We start from the raw sequence: 19,975 nt of genomic DNA on the forward strand, positions 1-19,975 counted from the left end.
GTAGCAGGTAAGTTTTCTGTCTTAACTTATTTTTAGACATTGGGGACCATGTTTCGCTTAAATTTTGGGGAGGGGGCTTATTTTCAATTCTTTTTGTTTGTGATTTTTTGTTGTGTGTTTGTGTGTCCAGTTCTTGTTAGTTGTTTGGTGTAGTGTTTTGTTTTAGTGTGTGTCTAGTACCAACTTGAATGATGGTTGACAACAAGTGGCAATGAGAATAAAGTGAATGTTATGAGTAAAATCCAAAGAAAATGAAATTTGAAGAAAAAAAATTTGGGTGCTTGATTGAACACTTCGTTAGTTCATTTTAGTTTAGGCAACATTTGAGAAATATCTTGTCATGATGTTTAAATTGATGATTTTTATATTGATTATGCTTGCTAGAATTGGTTGGTGGATTGATGAATGGAAAGTGGAAATTATTTTCTACAATTCTAGAACTTGCTTACTTGTTATTTGAGGCGAAATAATATATCATGTATGTTTAGGAATATGATTTATGCTATCATTTGGACCGTTTGAGCTTTTCTGGCCGACCTAAAATTAATGATCCTTTGATTAACCCTTTTTTGAGCTTAACATTGCATCGTTTTGTTCTAAGCCACTATTTAAGCCTAATATTTGAAACTTGGTAAGATATTCATCCCTAATATACTATGAGCACATGATTGAAAACAAAAAGTTATGGGGATTGATTTATAATGGGGCTTATTTGTGAATATAGTGAGACTAGAAAATTAAAAGTAAAAGTTATGGGGATTGATTTATAATGGGGCTTATTTGTGAATATAGCGGGACTAGAAAATTAAAAGTTCAAAAGATTAGAGAGTATATACTGAAGAAAAAAAAAACTACTACACTCCCAATATGAATATCTAAAAAGAAACAAGTTTGGGGGAGTGTAGTTATCATATGCAAAAGAATTTTTTTATTTTTTATATCTCTCTCTAAATAAAATTAAGAAAGGGGATTATGGGATTATATACTATGGGAGTAAAGTCGGTGATTTTTTGTCATGTGCTTAGAGTATAGTGAGCTTAAAAACTACTTTCTCATCTACCTTTACCTAAGATATCATTGCAAGCCTATATAAGTCCTATTGACTTTTATGCATATCATGATTTATATTAGTGGAGAATAGCAAGTAAGTGAGCTTATGGAATTATTTGGTTTGAATGGACTGATTGGAAAGAATTTGGCTAGCATAATTGATTTCAAATATGTTTACTTAATGATCATGACTTAGTAATCCAAAATTTTAGTAGACTAAAGTGTGTTGATGGAGTGTTTTGATTGAAATTCTGGATTGTAAAAATTGTTGAGTAGTTTTTTGAGAATTATATGATTAACATTCATGATTTTGAGGCATAAGTGTTGTTGTTGGTATAATTCATGTTGTGTGAATTATCTAGTGTTGTCTTTGTTGTTAGAGTCTAGGTTTATTTTGAGTCCTTTGTTCGAGGGCGAGCACAGAGTAAGTTTGGGAGAGTTTGATAACTCAATTTTAGTGTTGTTTTAAGATGTGTTTTTGTGGTAATCTTGAGACTTTTGTTTGTTTTGTGCAAGATTACACTTGTGTTTGTTTTTATTGTAGGTAGGTGCTATGAATCGTGAGATAAATGAGAAATGAAGAGGAATTGGTTGAAAAAAGGAACTTTCAGTGGTTGTTTGACTCAAAGTGGCGATAAGGACGAGTTATAATAAACTTTTGATGAAGGAAGGATGTTGAAAGGTAAAAATCTGGAAAAAAAATATAATTAGAGTCGTGGCATGGTCTTAAGGGTCGTGACTCTATCAAAGACAAAGGTTGCGGGTTTGGTGAAAGGAATTAGGGCCACGACTTGATCAATAGATTCGTGGTGCTAGTACAAGCCAGAGATGAATTCAGGAGGTGCATCAACACGCGGGCTGCGACCTGGGTTTAGAGGGTCGCGGCGCCTGGAGGGCCTAACCAGATGCTAAAGGGCTTAAAGAAAACACAGGCCACGACCTAGGAAAGGCCAAGTTGCGGCCCACCATTAAAAAAGAGAGGAAATCGGTTTTTTTCAGTATCAATTCATACTTTATGATTTAATTAGGGTTAGGTCACACATTAATTACATATTTAGAGTGTAAATTTGATTTTGAGACAATTTTTTCTGCACTTTCATATTTTTATTTCTTCTTCAAGCTTTTGAATTTTATGTTTCTGAATAATTATTTTATTTTTTTAGTCATATCTGATATGAAATAAATTCTATATCTAGGGGTTAATGTAGTCACTTGGATTTCTATTTAATGTTATTATGATGTTCAATTAATTCATCTTCTTTATACTAATCTATATAATGTTTGTTTAATGCAAGTAAATATCTGATCAATATTTTCTTGATTTATGATTTTGATTCAAAATTCGAAAGATATGCGAATAGAATATGATATCGTTATATAGACATAGCTTACATATTTAATGAAAGTACCAGTATGCCTTGTGTATCAATTAGGTTTCTATGCTTAATGCCTGCTATATATTTAAGTTTATCACAGAGATATAGAAAACATGCATATAGGTTAAGATCTTGTATCTTGAAAAAGAATAGGAATCAATTTATCTTAACATACAATTAGAATAGGAAGAAAGAAATTTATAACTCATTAATAAAATTAATAGAATGAAAAGTTGATGAAGTTAATACTCTAGGTCTTTTTATTATTAATTTTCATCCTTTGATTAATTGTTTTGTTTACAGTTATTGAAATTGTGTTTGTAGTTAGATTTATTTATCTTAATTTTACTTGCCAAATAGAAAGTAAAGGACAATTATTGGTAATTGCGTTATAGTCTATGTGGCAACGATTCTTATTTACTATCTATATTACTTGAATAGATTACATATACTTGGGTATCATAATTTACAGATCATGTAACGATCCTTGATTAGGAAGACGATACACTAATCATCAACAAAGGTACACTCCTCTCATTCTCCCTCATGATGCAACACTCAACATATATCAGAGAAAAACCAAGGTGCTCAAAGGGCATGGTGAAAGGATGTGTCTATTGCTTGGCTAACATGTGGTAAAGAAATATAGGAAGTAAATTAAGCTCAATGGGGGAGACTAGAAAGAAAAAATATGTAACGTTGGGTTTAAAAGACTCAAATGGTCCAAAGATGGCCCAAATCATGTCCATGGTGTAGTGTTGTCGAGGATTTCACCTCAAAGGAAAAATTAAGTTATTCTCGAAAGTTAAGCTCTCTCAAAAGTCTTGCTAGCTTTAAGGGTTAAAGAAATTATTCGTCACACTATGCACATGAAATTGGGATCAAAACTATCATCAAGATATTTCAAACTCTATTAACACTTGAGTACTAGTAGTCAATTATACAACAAGAGGCAAAGCAATGAAATTTATTTTACTCTATATATATATGGTTCATCATCGACCCCCAAGTTAAGTACTAACTAAAGCAAAAAGATTTCCTCTCAAGATAGAGTTGAGGAGATGTCGGCGTTGGGAACTAGTTTGGGCGACAAGCAGGTTGTGGTGATGGTGATTAGGTGGTCGATGAGATGAAAAAGTGTGTCAAAAGAGGTGGCATTCATGCGTGTGGTACGATGGGAGAGGCGACGAGCTTGGGTACTGGGTGGTAGACCTTGTGTGAAAATCGCTGGGGCTGCCTCGACAAGGATGAGTGCAGAGGAGGGCAACGATATAAATGATGATGAGGGTGGCAAGATGGTAGTGGTGGTGATGTGTTTGTCGAATGAGGTCAATGAGGATGGCGAAGAGATGGTGTCGTAGGCGGTTAGGGCAGAAATGCAATAAGAAAAAGAAGAGAGGGAGATATCAGGAAACTTTTGCATTTTTTTGTTGTTATTGATTTATTATTTTTTTATAATCACTGCTGAGCCCATGTAATAATCCCACACTGGCTCCTTGAGCCCTCTGTCCAAAATTTAAAATGTCACATTTTTACTGCCCAAATTGCTAAAATTTATGCTGCAGCAAACTAGGCAATTTTCGAAAACTGTAAGCCAACAACAATTTTTTCTGAGGGCTTGTAGAGCCTTCTATCTTGCACCCCAATACTGCACTTTTTCACCCGAAATCATCACCTTCATGCTTTAGGTGCACGTAATATACATTGAAATGAAAGAAACACACATCAAACACTAAAAAGTAACACACTTACTAATAATTGAGTACTTGGATTTAATATATATTTCATATTTTTAGCTTTTTTTTTTAATTTTTTTTATTCGTTCTCTGGGTAAACACAAATATAGTGCATGTATCACTAGAAAAGCCAAAACCAACTTTTTCAAGGGTCTTCCAAAGTAATAAAGGTCTTCTTTCTGCTGACCTCTCCTCTCCAATAGTGCTTGAACCATTTCCCATTCACTTTAAACTCCCTACTAGACTGATCTTCTCGTACATCAACAGATCCTAAAGGATAAACTTTAACCACAGTGAATGGCCTAACCATTGGGACTATAACATCCCAGGAAAAACCTCAAATGTGAGTTAAAAAGCAAAACTTGTTTGCCTTCTTCAAAAAATCGAGGTTAGATCCTCTTGTCATGCCACCTCTTTGTTTTCTCCTTATAAATCTTAGCATTTTCATAGAAGAACAACCTAAACTCCTTAAGCTCATTCAATTGCAGCATTCGAGCTTCTCGAGCAGCTTGGTGATCCATACATAGCTCCTTGGTGGCCCAATAAGTCGTATACTCTAACTCCATGGGCAAGTGACAAGCTTTCCCAAAGACTGAACGACATGGAGACATTCCCAAAGGGGTTTGAAAAGTGCTTCTATAGGCCTATAGAGTGCCATCCAACCTTTGTGACCAACCACAACCATTTTAGGATACCTTTGATTTCTCTTTTGGTCAGCTCTGCTTGGCCATTTGTTTGATGGTTGTAGGCTGTAGCAATCTTGTGTGTCACACAATACTTGGTCAGTAAGGAAGCCAAGATCTTGTTGACAAAGTGGGTACCTTCATCAATAATAAGTGCTCTTGAAGTACCAAAGCAAGTGAACACATTCTTATGTAAAAGCTTCATGACCACCTTGGCATCATTTGTAGGACTTGCTACTGCTACAACCCATTTCGATACATACTCTACCGCCACCAAAATGTACAAGTTACCAAAGAAAGGAGGGAATGGACCCATGAAATAAATTCCCCAAACATCAAGCAACTCCAATTTAATGATGGCATTCAAAGGAATTTCATTCCATGCTGAAACATTGCCCACACTCTGGCATCCATCACATTTCTTAGCAAATTCATGAGCATCCCTACAAATAGAAGGCCAATAATACCTCGATTGAAAGACTTAAGATGTTGTCCTTTGACCCCTCAAAGTGCCCTCCATATGGAGCTGAATGATAATGCTCATGAATGCTTTAAATTTTCTCTTTAGACACACAACACCTCAACACTTGAACTGAGCATTGCTTATAGAGAAATGGGCCATTCCAAAAGTAAGATTTAACATCATGCAAGAATTTCTTGAGTGGTTGTCCCTTCAAATTAGGTGGAGTCATACCACTCACCAAGTAATTCACAAAATAGGCATACCATGGCATTGATACTTGAATCACCACCGAGAGTTTCTCATTGAGAAATGTCTCTTTAATAGGCTACTCAAAGTGCTCTCCATTACCAACCTCAAGTCTAGAGAGATGGTCTGCCAGTTGATTCTCCATCCCTTTTCTATCTCGGATTTCCTAGTCAAATTCTTGAAGAAGAAACACCCAAAAAAATGAGTCTTAGTTTGGCACCGTTCTTCAGAATAAGATATTTAGTGGCTGAATGATCCATGTATACCACAACTTTTGTTCCCACAAGGTAAGCTCTAAACTTATCAAAAGAAAATACCACAGCCAAAAGTTTTTTTCTCCAGGGTGGTGTTGTTCAATTAAGCAACATCTGGTGTCTCTCTTGCATAATAGTTTGAATGAAACATCTTCACTTTTCATTGGCCAAGTACAACACCTACAACGAAGTAACTGTTGGGGGTTAGAGACTTATAACCTTATTTTTGTATATTACAACTCAAAGCAATAAACACAAGTAATCTAAACACTAATGGCAGAAGATCTCAAAGTACATAAACAAGATTAAACAAGTGTAGAGTAGACCTTTGTTGACGAAGAACCTTCAAACATAAAATCACAAGTCTGTGATTTTAGGTCAACCACAAAATGTTACAAGGCTTGACACTTGTTATCCAAAAACTTCTATTCCTAGCTTCCTACTTGAGATGCTTGAAGCTACAATAATGGATTACTTGAGATTGCTTGAAGCTACGTTGCTTGGGTCCTTCTTTCAAAGGCGCCAAAACTTGTCTCAAAACATCCCCAAATGCTCCCAAACTATTTGGTTGCTCTCATATACTCCACAGAAACAATTTGGACTCAAAAAGATGATTTATAAATTCCATAGCAAAAGTCAACTCTCACATGTTGATTGTAGTTAAATTGTTATGGTTTTCGCACCTCTTCATGCGAAACCAATTTCACCATGTATTTAACCAATAATAACAATCCCCTACTTGGTTAAACACATCCTTAATTCTCAAGCCAAACGATATTAGTGCATAACATAAAGTACCTTTTTGGTTTTACTTTTATCTTAGTAAAAACACTACAAAGCTTATACAAAAATGTTAAGGTATTCTTAAAAGATTGAACCCAACATTCCTAGTGGTAAAAGTTGGTAAGTCTCACAGACCTCTATGTCATCACTCGTGTATTTCCCACTTTTCACACTTATCACTATCATGGCCTTGTGCTTGATCCATTCATGAACCATCCAGAGAGAAAATTCTTACTCTCTTGAGAGGCAGCAGCACCTCTGGGTTCACATAGGTGAAATTCTTAAAGCATTTTTTCTACCTTTAGAGATGCTTGTTGCTCTTCAACTGAATTTCATTAAAAACCTATGAATTAACCCTCATGTACGGTAGCAACCAACATTAACTCATTCTTGATGGTAATTTTAAGTTGTTAATGTTGAAACCATTCCCTTATCAATGACTTCTTCTTACTCATTCAACTCAACACTTGATGAATACAAGTTTTGAGTTGGGCTGCCATCATTGGGGAATCTATTGGTCACCTAGTTTTAGTCCCATCACTCTATTTGTAGAAATCACTAAATCTCTCCCAAAAGGTTCGGTATACAGATCCGCTAAGTTCTCACAAGATTTTACATATGATACTCTTATTAATCAATTCCCTCACATAGTCATGTCTAACACTTATATGTCCAGACTTCCCATTATATATCTTGTTGTAAGCTCTAATAAAAGAAGCTTGAATATCACAATGTATCAAAATCATTGATACATCAACCGCGGTTTTCGGCATCCCAAACATGAGATCTTTAGCCACTTGACCTCTCGGCCGGTTGCCACTAAAGCTACAAACTCGGACTCCGTGGTTGAGTGATATATACATGTTAGTTTCTTAGATCCCCAAGAAACGACACCCCCACCATGGGTGCACACCTAACTAGTTGTGGCGAAACTATCTCCTACACAAGATATCCATCATGCGTCGGAATACCCCTCAAGTATCTTAGGAAACTTAGAACATTAGGGCATAACTCTTTGGTCCTTTTAAGGTATCCAAATACTCTTTCCACGACCTTCCAATGTAAAATACTTGGGTTTCTACTAAACCTACTTAGTTTACTAAGCGTAAATGCAATTCCCACTCCACTACAATGAGTTGCATACATCAAACTCCCAACTGTACTTGCATACTCTAATTGAGCCATCGTTCTCCATTCATTCTTTTCAAGATTTAGACTTGAATCGAAAGGTGTGTTTGCTTCTTTGATATTAGGATGAGAAAACTTGTCAAGCTTTTTCTCAACAAAATGAGCTTGACATAAGGCACATCAACTCGCATTCCTTCTAACTTTGATACCTAGTATGGTATCAACCTCTCCAAGGTCCTTCATTTTTAAGTTAAAAGATAGAAACCTCTTCGTTTCTATTATATCTTTCATGCAATTACTTATATCAACATATCATCAGCGTATAGACACACTATGATGACATAGTCATCACAAGTCTTAGAGTATAAGTACTTATCCACAATATTATGTCTAAACCCGTTTGAAACAATGGCTTCATCGAACTTCTCATGCCATTGTTTTGGTGCTTGTTTTAAACCATATAATGATTTAATAAGCCTACACACCTTATGTTCATTTCCCCTTTGAACAAACCCTTCCAATTATTCCATATACAGCTCCTCATCGAGGTTACCATTGAGGAATATCGTTTTGACATCCATTTGATGAATATATAGGTTGTGTATTGATGGTAAGGAGAAAAAAAATCATATAGATGTTGTCCTTGTTATAAGTGCATAGGTATATATGGATGACAAAAATCCACAAGGAAAAATATATGATCCCATGTTGAAATGAGTAAGGATTTGTGAACATGAAAGATTTGACCCAACAAGCAACACAAGCTAAGTTATAGAGTTTGGGCTAGCATAGAGCCTAAGGCCTTAATGCTCATATAAGGATGGGCCTCATTGTACAAGATGACCTTTCTTGATGCCAAAAAAAATGTAACACACTCCCGATGTAGTCCCGGGAGACCATGGGTCAAATGATGAAACCTTTGCTCCTAGAAATCGTGGTTGCATTATCAGAAATTTCTGGACATGCCCACTCCATGCACTCGCAAGACCCTCAGTCTCGCGCATATGCACCTTACGACCTCGCTCCTCGCGAAGCCACGCCCCCCGCCTCGCGACACCCTCCGTCACGCGCATGTGAACCCAGCCGCATCGGGCCTCGTGATGCTATGGCCCCCGCCTTGCGACACCCTCCATCTTGCGCATATGCACCCTGCCATCTCATGCCTCACAAACACACGACCCCCACCTCGCGAGACCCTCCATCTCGAACATATGCACCTGGTTTCCTCGCACCTCGCGACGCCACGACCCCCACCTCGCGAGACCCTTTGTCTTGCGCATGTGCATCCAGTTTCCTCCAACCTCACGAAGCCACGGTCCATGAATCGCAAGACCCTCCATCTCGCACATGTGCACCCAGCTGTATCGCGCCACGCGAAGCCACGACACCGCCTCACAAGACCCTCTGTCTCACGCATTGGCACCAAGCTGCCTCATTGAAAACGCCATGTAATGCCTACGCGTCTCACCCATGGTGTGCATACAAGGTGTCGTGTCTCATCACATACGCCACAACTCTTGTTGAAGAGGCCTTATCTCGCTCCCTGAGATAAGCGCCAACAACGAGACACATTCTCCCCTATGGGTCTCACAAGATGTAGAGTCAAGGACCTCTTGAACATGCATTCGAGGAAGGTTAGGGAAGGCCTCTCAAAAATTAGGTATGAAGTCAGAAGAGGTACGAAATGCACTTACAAACCAAGAGGAGTTAGAGTACAGACACAATGTGCACGCCAGACAAGTAGTTGTAGTATTAGAATGGTACATAGTAAGGACTCCCCAAGCACGCGTATGACATATGTACCCGACAGGTAGTGGAGGTACGACATGGTACCAAGGTAGGTGTACTTTTTCAAATCCTTGACATATACTGGAGTTGACCACCACTCCTCCAACACCACTACCATCTGCAGCATAGATATGTAGCTCCTTGTCTCTTCTGGACCGCAATGTATAAAGAGCCATTAGAGCTCACCTATAAATAGCGCATCACTTCATCATCGAGGGGGGTTGGAAAATTCATTATATACTCAGGCTATTAAGCAATATAAATTTTTTTACTCCATTGTTCATCTATACTTATTTTTCCTCAAGTCCATTCTTAGTTCTTACATAGTTATATTCTTACTAAGCCTTGAGTTTTCCGACTTAACATTGTTGACGAGTTCTCACTGTCAACAGTTTGGCATCGTCTGTGAGAAGAACAACTAACAAACCGTAGTTCCTCCATTAATTTCATTAAGAAAACATGCCAAGGCATTTAAAACGCCTACACGACAACCAAGAAGTGGAGGTTCACCTAAACGGAACTTAGCTAAGGGCGTCCATGAGGGATCCTCTGCCGCCGATGAATGGAAGTGCAACAGATATGACCAAAGACAATGGAGAAGAGGAAGAAGTATCATCCCTTTCCAACGATCCTACACCGAACCCTATAGCAGACACCACGGCTCCAATGAAGGGTTGTACAACTCACCCTCTGCCGCGGCCACTAGTGGCCCCAAGTCTGAACCATCAGGACCCGGGTCCCTCCAAACAGAGACATGGTAAACGCCCATTAGTACACTCAGTGAGTTCAAGTTTCAGAACTCATCACTGTGAAGATGAAATACGTGACCTGCAGTTGAAAAACCAAAGGTTGCAGGCCACCATGGAGAACATGCAAGAGGTACTCAATCGCCTGTTACACGAAAACTCTGATTCTCCCCTCCCTAAGCATAAAGAGAGGGAACTTGTACAAGGAGAAAGCACCATACCCATGGATGGTGGAAAAATGCAACTCTCCACTAGTCATACCACTCGCCCAAGACGCAAGGAAGATTCTGCACCAACGACGCAACCTAGCGCGAACCCCACCTACAGGAGGTGCGAACCCAAGACAGCCTCCAAAAGAGCTTCACCCGACCTGAGGGATAAACTTAACTAGAGAGGATAAGAAGTGAAAACCACACCCCCTGCAGCTTCCCTGATGGACACAACCAAAGCAAGGGTTGACCTTAAGAATCCACGTGACTCCTTAAACAAAAAATGAAGGAATTAAACACTGAAATGCAAAGCCCTCGAAGCAAGATTATCACTGCACTTGGGGGGCACAAAGATGACAAAGAATTTGACTGTGAGTTGCCCTTCACAATGGAGATCCAGGTTGAGCAACACCCCACCTGCTTTAAAGAGCCTCGATGAGTTCGTACGAGGGCGCTACGGACCCAAAATATCCCTTAGACTCCTTCAATAACCTGATGAAGTTAAGAGGGTCAATAGCAGAGCAAGGTGCCATTCCTTAATTGTTACACTTAAAGGGGCAACGTACAAGTGGTCAAGATGCTAAGGCATGGGAAAATTAGGTCATGGCTGCAGTTTTCTGGTGAATTTGTTCAGTAACACCACGTGGTCTGTGAATATGTTATGTCTAGTACCAACCTCGCTAACATAAAACAATGCGAAAGTAAAACCCTGAAGAACTATATCCACAAATTCAATATGGAAGCAACTAAGATGGGAAGTATGACTAATGCAGAGCTCAAGATGGCAATCATGGCTGGAGTTCATCCTGGAAGCAAGTTATGGGATAACATGCTCAAGAGGGAGATTACAAACTTAGACGACTTCTTCGAAAGAGCCCAAAAGTATATACATGTGGAAGAGGGCCATAAGAACTTGCATGTTGAGGGAAATAAACCTTCCTCCAATCACCCTTCTACCAATACGTCTGAAGATTCCACATAGAAGAGATCGTTGTGATAGAGGACTCACTAATCAAGTTGAAGATTGGAAGAGGTCTACAAAAAGGCTTCAAGGAAGAAGCTAGTGGGATTCATCAAGGATAAACTCCGATGAGACTTCTTTTCTCTGAGTCACTTAGTAACAAAAGAAGTCATCACAATAGGCCCCCATAAAGACTCAAAGTGGTCGCCAAGCTGATTCCAGAGATGTAATAGGACAATGATATTATACTACCCTTGCACGTTTTTTACTATTACTAATGTCAAGCACATATCTTATATATTACATCTCTCATTTCCAAAGGACACTTATACAACACACATATTACTATTGTTAGCAGAAATTGTCAAAGCATGTCAGAGAAAATGAAAAACAAAGTGCTTGGCAAGAGAGACCCCATCAACGACTTAGGAGGTGTCCAACCTTGCGAGCCTCAACAGGAACCCAGCCATGTGCAAAATAACTGCCTAGTCTCGCGAGCCTCAACAGGCAAGTCGTGTGCAAAATAGGCATCCAATCTTGCAAGTATCAACAAGCACCTAGCCAGGAGCAAAATAGGTGCCTAGCCTCGGGAGCCTCAGTAGGTGCCTGGCCAAGTGTAGAACAGGCCTCTAGCCTTGGGAAATATATATAAAATGTACTTATGATGTATATATGTGTGATCGGTGAACCTTATAAGACAACATTTGAATCTATAAGGACTAGCTACCCTTATAGAATCTAAGAAAGTCAAAAGGCCCCTCAAAAGTGACATTTTCACAAACACACCCACCCTACAAAGGGACCACGTCGCAGAAGACAAAAGGGGAGCCCAAAGAGTGTAATGCCCCGACTAATTCTAAGACCTCGAACCATTAAAAACTACTAAGACATGGCTACTATTTTGGAATACATATATACATAAAATATTAGAACATTATTAAAAAAATACGAAATACAAAATATAGTATGAGATTCCATTGTTTAATACATAAAGAAAAAACATAAACATAAACTTTAATTAACTGTTTAAAAACTAAGTGCGAAAATACATAAGAAAATAAATTAAACGACTTGAAATAACATCATCCTCAATCTTCCTGCAGTCCATTCAATAAATCCATCCCCAATACACATGCCAACCTGCCACGGATCCATTCCGCCTTCCAAGCTCATTTTCCTGCACCATCTAAAATAAAAGGAATGAGCTTAGTGCCCAGTACGGAAAATCTACTAAAAACATATATCATACATCATAAAACTATATCATAAAACATATATTATAAAACATATGACATAAAACGTATATCATATAGTACTACAATATTAATGACCATTAACTCATTACCGTGGTATGTGATTAAACCATCTAGGTCCTCAGTCTACTAATCGGGGTTGGTTAGATCACAAAGTAGTATATGATAACCCATCTAGGTCCTCTGTCTTCGAGGTAGGGTAAATCATAACTATAATCCATGACAATGATAAAAATCTTGGGGTTTGCTATCAAAGTGACTACAAAACTTATTTATTCAAATATACATAGCACATAACATATCATAGCATATAAACATATCATAACACATATATTCTAACCTATTTTCCATACCAAAAACTAGGATATTGGAGACAAGAACAGGATTCGAAAACTCTTAAAAAAATCAACAATAAGAATGATGAGTTTCTAAAGAAATGGAGATGAAAAAGAGATCTAAACCAGCAAGATAGAAACATACCGAGAAACCTTAAGTTACAAGTAACTTAAATACCTAACCATGAAGCCATAAAATAAAGTTAGGATATAAAAGAAAATAAAAGAACTATGACGGATTAAACCTGAGGATAAGAATACCTTGAATGGACTAGAACTCCGATCTACACCTTGATACCGAAATAACACTCTATCTTACTTCCCAAGTGTTTAGAAAAGCTTAGATTGAAAAAACTTTTATCCCAAAACCCTAGTGTTTTCTCTCTAGAATAAACTTAGCAGCTTGGAGCCTCTGAAGAATGCTTGAAAATTGAATGAAATGGCTAAGTGTTGACAGTAAGAACTCGTCAACGATTGATGGTTAGAAAACTTCGATCTCTATACTAAAGGAAGCTATGAATCAGATAGAAAGAACTCTAAACAACAGGAGAAAACTTAGGCAACCATGAATACCAGAAACATATATTTCTTAAGTCTCGTTTTTACATTCAGTTTTCCAACCCCTTAGCCTGAGGGGTTGGAGCCTATTTATAAGGGGGGCTCTATTGGCCCTGGATACAAACAAGTCCCGGACCACAGGGACGTACATAGGTACTCTGATAAAGTAGTGGCTCAGGGCGTAGTGGTGTCTACCCTGATGGTGTCAGAGTCGTGGCCTTGGACATAGTACTGTCGGCTCTGGCGTATGGTCGGGGGTGTCCAAGTGGTACCACCACTCTTCGTACAGGTCTGTACCGCCACTACTCCTCAGACGCAGATCATAGGGTCGTGCCTCTGTTCTCTCCATAACCGTACACCCCATCTCAGCGCACGTGTTCCGTACTCGGTGGTCCTCATCAATTCCCGTTCAATGCTCCATGTTCGTTTGGCATATCAACAAGATTCCCCTAAGTGATCTCATGCCTGTGCCAAGGAGGCTTCAACCTATGCATGTCCTGAGAAGTCGAGGTGCCAAGGGTCAGGGCCGGCCTATGCAGATCGCATAGACACGAGGCTAGGAGCACGGGTACCTCAACACAGCCCTCACCCTCGCATAGCGAGGCTGCCTCTCCTCCTTCCAGGTGCAGCGTCGAGAGGCTAGGAGCACGGATACCTCAACACATCCCTCACCCTCGCATAGCGAGGCTGCCTCTCCTCCTTCCAGGTGCAGCGTTGCGAGGCTAGGAGCACGGACACCTCCACACAGCCCTCACCCTCGCATAGCGAGGTTTCCTCGCATGGCGAGGCTGACATTCTTCCTCCGAATGTGGGCGAGGCTTGATGCCTGATGGAACGGGGCGCATGCGGACGACCAGTTGGGGACCCTCGCATAGCGAGGGTGAAGTTCGGATGGGCAAGTGGCCGAGGGCCCTCGCCTAGTGAAGGTGTCTCATAGTATAGAGCTTCATCCGCGAATAGAATTCTCAAGGAGAAATTTCCACATTTACACTTCCCCCCGAGTCTATAAGTACACGTTTAAGTGTGTTTGTAGACTCTCTCCACTTCTCTTGCTTGACGTGCACGACCAATCTTGGGGGATTTTGCCTCGGCAATTTTTCCAACGCCTTTTGAGGAAGCATGAGGTGAGGCTTGGGGTTGTGTTTCTTTTTAGTGTCCAAAGAAACACAAAAGTCACCCAACACTTGGGGGATCCATGAAAGATCCTAAGATTGCATAAGGACCAATCATCTTCCATCGCGGATCCCAAGGTTACCCATACTCTTGATCTTCACCATTTATAGGGAAATAGATCCAAGGACTAGGGAGCACTAACTTTCCCTATAAATACTCTAAGGCTTGAAACCACTTCTCTACACAAAGACTTGCTTAGCCTAGTGGTATTCCCTTTAAGCCTCTTCCAAGAGCTCCAAGGTTCTATTCTCAATAGAAGCATTTTTGAGGTACCCCTTCTTTTATTTCCATTCTCCTTTCTTTTTTCTTTTTCTTTTTTTTTGTTTTGTTTTAATAATTTTTTTTTTTTTTTTTTAGCTTCGTGGTGACGCTGGGCATTACCTCGCTCCTACGGTCTTGCTCCTGCTCCTTCGTAAGTCTGTCCTTGCGTTCCCTCAGCTTCGTATTCTCGCAGGTATGTCTCCTTCATCTCTTCTCCCTTTTGTTTTGCATTGATTATACGAGGGTAGAATTGATGGTTGCATGACACTCAAATTTCAGAGTTTAGCATTTTCTTCGCATAGCCTTTCCAGTACCCATACACCGGCCCTTTTTCTTATACCCTCACACTCGTGTTGTAGATATTGAGTCGCCCTTATGCGTACACGCCCTCGAGTCTTAGCTTGTCCATGGCGTCTAGGCGATGTCCCGAAGGTCCGTCTAATGTTGAATTTATTGAGTTGTCCTCCTCCAACTCGGAGGTCGACGCATGTAAACCCTCTAACCGCGGGGGTGTGCGGGCGCTCTACCTCAGGAGACTATCTTACCTTAGACATAAGGCGTACTATCTAGAGAGGGAGCTAGAATCCCATCCCGGGGGCGCGGGTTCTGATCTCTTCCCCCGGCAAGCGACATACATTTCCCAGCTACAATCCACCCTCTGGGATTGCCTTTCCGAAATTGCTTGCCTAGAAGAAAACTTGCCCCCTGAGCCTTTTTCCTTTTGTCGTGACGAGTCTCCCGATTACGTGGATTCCTCCTTTGAAGGCGGTAGACATGAATTGGTTGAGCCGGAGTTCCTTTCCATGGTTTCGCCCGTGTTCCCTCTCCTATCCCCTGTCTTGCGCCCTAGGGTCAGAAAGAGCTGGTAGACAAAGGACATGTGGGGGATCTTCTAGGACCCTAAGAAAGTCTGTTGCTCATAAACTGCCTTACTTTGTCCAGGTACCCGAGATGCCGAAGAGAGTCTTGGACACTTCTGATGAAGTTGGAAGGTCTACCGTTACCCTGAAGAAATTGGGCAACATGCTGAAAGCCCATAAGTTACCCTTGAATCTCAAGTTCGTTATACCAGAGTGCAAGGAACGCGCATCTGCACCGCAAAAGGGGTTCGTGGCATTCAGTGATGCCATAATCCGATCTGGTGGAGCTCTGCCACTCAACTCTTTCTTCATCAAAGTGCTGGACTACTTTGAATTGGCGCCACTACAATTGTCCCCCAACTCCTGGGTGATGCTCAGCTGTTTGTATGTGTTGTACCATCAGGTGTACTCTAGGGGGCCTTCCACAAGTGAGGTTCATTACTTCTTCACCCTGAGGGAGAATACATCAGCCCCCGGGTTCTACCAACTCCAGAAAGCCGCGACCCTTAAAGGGAGTTCCCTCTTGGAGGGATCTATTTCCAATAGGGGGGCGTGGAAGTCAGACTACTTCTATACTTACAGTGGGCAGACCCGATATTCTAGCTTCAACACCCCACGTAAGGCTATCCTCACCTTGCCCCCATATACCAGGAATTTCTCTTATTATTCGACCTCTTTTTTTCTTTTCTTTTTTATAGTCCTTGTAACTGTGGTTATTTTCTTTCATTTGATGGCAGGTCTCTTGGGGGTCGTTGGTCCCAACTTGAAACGGGCGGCTCATGACCGGGCAATACAAATTCTGGCTATGCCGAAGGCATGCAAACAAGCCAGCGCCCTTTTCACAGAGAGCAATCTCCACTTGTGCGGGCTACTGACCCCGGACCAGAAAGTTACCTTATGCTCCATCTCCCCTGAATCTGAGGATCCGAGCCCCGCATCACCCGACCCTGTTGATTTACCCCCAGCGGCGCCCGTACTTGAGAGTCCGTGGGTATATGGTCATGATGAAAGGAATTATGATGAAGCGGCCGATAGGGACTATGTCTACTCCCCGGGTGACCATATGGACGTTGAGGAGACTGTGGTGTCTGAGAACTACTCCTGCTTGTACTCTGTTGCTGGCAGGGCTAAGGGTATAGCCGATGACGGTCACATTGGCGGTGCTACCTCTCGGATGTCGCCTTTAATGCCTGGCGGTGAGTTTGCCTTCGATGCCCCTGCCCCTTGCCCCTCTGTGCCTAGAAGGAATTTTGTCATTCCTTCTTTTGATGGGGTTCCTTCACCCCCGAGGGGGCCTCCTAGGTTGGCCTCCACAGGTGTCTCATTACCCCAGGAAGCGACTCCACACTCTTCTGCCCCCCGCACTACTGCAGATGGGTCGGGACCTTCCCGGTCCCCCTCCTTGCCAAAGCGGGCCTCGGCAGGTACTCACGCCTCTCCCGGTCCAGCTCATGTTTCTATTCCTGAAGATCATCCTCTGGCGAGCCAATATGGGGAAGCCATGAGCCATCACTTAGGAAACTTTCCCAAAGGTGAATGGGGGACGCTACTCGATGTCCCTGAGGCTCAGCTAGAGAGCGCCTACATGCGAGCCTCTCTGCAGGTAATTGTTGCGATACTTGGTTTATTCATTTGTGCTGGCCATATATATATTTTTTATATTATTTCTGGCATGTCGTCTAACCCTTGAGGCTTTGCTTTATATTCTCGTCCTCACACAGGCTTCCATTTTGAACCATCGACTGCTTGCCTCCCACTCTTCATCAACCCAACGGTTGCAACACGAGCTTGAGGAGGCACTGGGGAACCTATCGGTGGCTAAGACTGCCAAGGATACCTTGTCAAGTCAATTGGCCGAGGCGGTATGCCAGAGGGATACCGCCTTGGCCCGGGCTGCATCAACCTCTCATGCCAACATTCAGCTGGAGGCTACCGTCCAAACTCTGAACGGGAGGATCGCTGTGCTCGAAGCTGAGCTTATGACCGTTGAGGATCGCATAATCGATAATACGTTGCATGCTGTCTGGAGGACTAATCCCACTGTTGACTTATCTTCTTTTGGGGACTATGCCGTCGAGAGGATTTCTAAGTGGCAGGGTTGAGGTGGAGATTTGTAGGTCCCCTTGTACTCAGTCTATGTATGCCTTGGGCGTGTAATCCCTTGCACCACTTCTTCTCTTTTTGATTTTTGTTTTTATCAAACTTAAGGGGCTCTGGCAGGTCCCTCTTACTACTGTTGTTCGTGGGCTGTATGTTTTTCTTTGATTTGATGAAGATAATCTTTCTGGTGCACCTTGATTATACTTGTAAGGACACATTAACCCATTGGGCTGTTGTGGTCCTTTTATGTTCTTTGCGCGCGCTTATTACTTTTTTGCGAGAAGCGTCCTTCTCGTCCTTATACATAGTACTATTTTTTTCCAAGGGTCCCTTGTAAGACCCTTTTTGGGCTAGCCGGCTTAATGGCCGATCTAAACTTATCGGGTGATTCCCTCCTTACAGCCTCACCTCTTGGGGTGTCGGCCTTTCGCTGGAGGTTATTCTTTTTTAACTGCTCCCTTGATATTCATAAGGGTAGCTAATCCTTTTGAATATAAGAGATTTTTTTTTTGTTTACTTTTGTCGTCCTACCCCCCAAGTACCTGGTGAGATTTATCTTGGCGGGGACTTTAGTTGATGCTTGCACAAAGAAGTAAGTAACATACGAAGCAGAAAACAGTTTCATTCATAGTAGTCAGATTACAACGATATATAAATAGATAAAAGGCTTACATCTACTTGGGAGGTTATCTAGGTAACCTCTTTGATTCTCGTCTATTAAAATAGCATACCCTGCAACAAACTAAACATAGCTACTACCTGCATCAGGCGTGGGAGCCTTACTGCTACCCGGTTGGGTCCTTCACGATTCTGGGATCTAATTCCTGTGGGTCTGTGCCCCCATGAACCACCATCGTCATCGGTTCTCGCAGTTTCGCAGAAGTGTGAAGGGTGGTGTTATAACACTCTCTAGCCTCTCTTTGTTCCCCCTTCATGCCTGCTACCCCACCAGGAGTTGGGAACTTGACGGTGAGGTGATATATTGAAGTGATTGCTTTCAATTCTCTTAGGGATGGCCTCCCCAATACCGCATTGAAAGCCGAAGCACAGTCTACTACGACGAAGTTTGCCATGATCGTGGTCTGTCGGGGTTGTTCTCCCATGGTGAGTGCTAATTCGATCACCCCTAAGGGTTGCATCGAGTTTCCCGCGAACCCGTATAAGGTGGATTGACAAGGCTTCAGGTGCCTGATGCCCAAGCCCATCTTCTCCAAGGCTGGGCGATATAAGATATCTACGGAACTTCCATTATCTACGAGGACCCGATGCACCCGCAGGTTGGCCAACTGGATTGTCAACACCAGAGTATCATTATGGGGGAAGTGCACCCCTCGTGCATCCTCCTCTGTAAAGGTGATCGAGTCATTTTCTCCTTTAAAGCTTTTCGGGGGGCGCTGTTCCAGACTCATGACACAAGGTGGTGGACTTCGCCTGGCTTCTCTAGTGTACCTATCTCGTCCTTTCCGGGAGTTTCCCCCAAGCCCCGGACCTCCAAAAATAGTTCTTACTTCTCCCTGGATCTCTGGAGCTTCTCTTTGCGTCTTAGATATTACTGGTTCATCTTCCGACTTCGGCCTTTCTTTCCTAACATATCGGCCTAGGTGCCCCCTGCGGATGAGCTCTTCAATTTCTTCTTTAAATGAATACACTCTGCTGTGGTGTGACCAATATCCTTGTGGTATTGACAGTATCTATTTGGATCCCTCTGGGACCGATCCTTCCTCATTGGTGGGGGCTTCTTAAAGGGAACCCGCCTCTCGTTGGTGAGGTAGATATGCTCCCTTGTATCCGTCAGATCTGTATAGAAGGTATAAGCCGTTTTCCTAGGGTCGCTTCCTCGCTTGGGCTTTCTATGTTGATCATCCCTCGGCCCTTCATATGCCCTCTTCTTCTTTGCACCATTCGACCCTTCGTTAGTCGGGGGCTTTGCGGTGGACTCACACTTTCCCGCCTTTAAGTTCGCGTGGCCATCCTCTACACGAATATACTTCTGCGCTCTCTCGTAGAAGTCA

This window comes from Humulus lupulus, chromosome 4, assembly GCF_963169125.1.
Source record: "Humulus lupulus chromosome 4, drHumLupu1.1, whole genome shotgun sequence".
NCBI lineage: Eukaryota > Viridiplantae > Streptophyta > Magnoliopsida > Rosales > Cannabaceae > Humulus > Humulus lupulus.